The sequence below is a fragment of the Apium graveolens genome, chromosome 3, assembly GCF_009905375.1.
Source record: "Apium graveolens cultivar Ventura chromosome 3, ASM990537v1, whole genome shotgun sequence".
NCBI lineage: Eukaryota > Viridiplantae > Streptophyta > Magnoliopsida > Apiales > Apiaceae > Apium > Apium graveolens.
This window is the reverse complement of record NC_133649.1, coordinates 296,536,586-296,539,678: the sequence shown is the minus strand read 5'-3', so window position 1 is coordinate 296,539,678 and position 3,093 is coordinate 296,536,586. Positions and strand designations below refer to the sequence as shown.

General features: G+C 43.9%; 1 non-coding gene across 1 annotated transcript; it reads left to right on the top strand.

Moving 5' to 3' along the window:
* The first annotated feature begins 2,744 nt into the window (after window positions 1-2,744).
* Window positions 2,745-2,851, top strand: LOC141715724 (small nucleolar RNA R71). Its single transcript, XR_012572476.1, has one exon. It is a non-coding gene; the product is annotated as a small nucleolar RNA R71 (small nucleolar RNA).
* Window positions 2,852-3,093: the final 242 nt, after the last annotated feature.

Sequence of the window (3,093 nt, the reverse complement as noted above, 5' to 3'; positions counted from 1 at the left end):
CCTCCAGACCCTTGCTAGAGACCTTATGCCCAAGGATAATGCCTTCACGCACCATAAAATGACATTTCTCCCAATTAAGCACCAAATTAGTTTCCACGCATCTTTTGAGTACGGCGCGCAGATTATTCAAACATTCATCATATGAGTGTCCAAAGACGGAGAAGTCATCCATGAACACTTCGACGTTATTTCCAATCATGTCAGAGAATATAGCCATCATACATCTCTGAAAAGTGGCCGGGGCGCCACATAACCCAAACGAAACTCTGCGAAAAGCAAATGTGCCAAATGGACAAGTGAAGGTAGTCTTTTCCTGATCCTCTGGTGCAATACAAATCTGATTATACCCGGAATAACCATCCAGAAGACAAAAATACTCATGACCCGCCAATCTGTCAAGCATTTGATCAATAAATGGAAGGGGGAAGTGATCCTTCCTTGTGGCTTTGTTCAATTTTCTATAATCCATGCATACTCTCCATCCTGTAACTGTTCGAGTAGGGATGAGCTCATTCTTTTCATTTGCGACCACAGTGATACCTCCCTTCTTAGGTACACATTCTACGGGGCTCACCCACGAGCTGTCAGAAATAGGATAAATGATGCCTGCATCTAGCCATTTCAGAATTTCTTTCTTCACCACCTCCTTCATGATGGGATTCAGTCTTCGCTGCTGTTCCACAATTGGCTTACTACCTTCCTCTAGCAGAATTTTATGCATACAATATAAAGGACTTATCCCCTTGATGTCTGCTATGGTCCATCCAATAGCCGATTTGAATTCTCTCAAAATCCTTAAGAGCTTGTCTTCCTCACTACCTGAAAGGTCAGATGAAATAATAACAGGTAACGTAGATGAATCACCTAAAAAAGCATACCTCAAGTGTTCAGGTAATGGTTTGAGCTCCAAGGTAGGTGCTTCCTCTATTGATGGTTTGAGCTTCCCTTCAGCATTCTTAAGGTTAGAAGTACCAAGAGATTCAAATGGTATGTCCAGCTTTCGCTTCCATGGAGAAGCGTTCAGATATTGTAATTGCTCGTTGCTATCTTCATCATCGCTGTCAAAATCCCCCACTAAGGCCTTTTCCAATGCATCAGACATTAGAATGTGATCGAGTTCCGAAGTAACCGCAGTATCAATCACATCCACTTTTAAGCACTCCTCATCTTCTGTAGGGAATTTCATTGCCTTGAATACATTGAAGGTCACATCCTGATCTTGGACCCGCATAGTAAGTTCACCTTTTTGCACATCTATCAAGGTACGGCCAGTAGCCAAGAAAGGCCTTCCCAAGATTATGGGAATCTTCTTATCTTCCTCAAAATCCAGAATAACAAAATCTGCTGGAAAGAAGAGCTTATCCACCTTGACGAGCACATCCTCAACTATGCCCCTTGGGTAAGTAATGGAACGGTCAGCCAATTATAGCGACATGTATGTGGGTTTTGGATCAGGCAGATCCAGCTTTTTAAAGATTGACAACGGCATCAGATTAATGCTTGCTCCCAAATCACAAAGGCACTTGTCAAAAGTTAGATTGCCAATGGTGCAAGGAATGGTGAAGCTTCCTGGATCTTTCAGTTTTGGTGGTAACTTTTGCTGCAGAACAGCGCTGCATTCTTCCGTGAGAGCAACGGTTTCAAGGTCATCCAGTTTCACCTTCCTTGAAAGAATAGTCTTCATAAACTTCGCATAACTAGGCATTTGTTCCAGAGCCTCAGCGAAAGGTATATTGATGTGAAGTTTCTTGAACACCTCCAGAAACTTCCCGAACTGTCTATCCAGCTTTTGTTGCTGCAATCTCTTAGGAAAAGGTGGTGGAGGATAGAGCTGTTTCTCCCCTGTATTAGCCTCAGGCAGAGTGTGTTCAACAGTAGTCTTCCTTGGTTCTGCCGCTTTCTCCTTTTGCTTAGATTCTTCATCTCTAACTTCAGCTTCGACTTCCTTTGCCTTTTCAGCATCAGCCACTTTTCCAGACCTTAAGGTAATAGCCTTGACTTGCTCTTTAGCTTCCTTCCTGCCTGGTACTTCCGTGTCACTGGGAAGAGTGCCAGGTTGACGATTGAGCACTGCATTGGCTAATTGACCGATTTGATTTTCCAAGGTCTTGATAGAAACCGCCTGACTCTTGCACAACAGCTTAAGTTCCTCAAAATCCGCACTAGTAGGTGCAGCTGCACTTCCCTGTTGAGGATATGATTGCCTTGTAGCATACTGCTGTGGTTGCTGGAATCCAGGTGGGTTAAACTGTTTACTCACTCCTTGCTGATATGGTGGCTGAATAGCATTCTGATTATTCCCCAAGCTGAAATTTGGATGATTTCTGTTATTAGGATGATAGGTCGCTGGCACAGGCTGCTGTTGTCGCTGATAATTATTCACATACTGAACAGATTCGTTTACAAGAGAACACTGATCCGTAGCATGAGAACCTGCACAAAGCTCACAAACCATAGCTATTTGATTAACTCCATACGTAGCCAGAGAATCAACCTTCATTGATAGCGCTTGGAGCTGGGCTGCAATAGCGGTGGCTGCATCAACTTCCAGAATACCTGCTACCTTGCCTGACGTCATCCTCTGAGTTGGGTTTTGATGCTCATTTGCAGCCATCATCTCGATAAGGTTATATGCCTCAGTATAGCTTTTAGCCCATAAGGCTCCTCCAGCTGTTGCATCGAGCATGGGCCGAGATTGGGCCCCCAAACCATTATAGAAACTAGTGATCACCATCCAATCTGGCATTCCATGATGTGGACATTTTCTCAACATTTCCTTGTAGCGTTCCCAAGCCTCGCACATAGATTCTGTAGGTTGCTGCGCAAACTGAGTAAGAGCACTCCTCATAGCAGTAGTCTTTGCCATTGGATAAAACTTCACCAGAAACTTTTGCGCAAGATCTTGCCACGTAGTGATGGACCCAGCTGGTTCAGAATGTAACCAGTCTTTAGCCTTATCCCTTAGTGAGAATGGAAAAAGCCTCAACTTGATAGCCTCATCAGTCACGCCATTATACTTAAAAGTGCTGCAGATCTCGACAGAATTCCTTATGTGCATGTTGGGGTCTTCAGTTGCCGCTCCTCCAAAAGAAA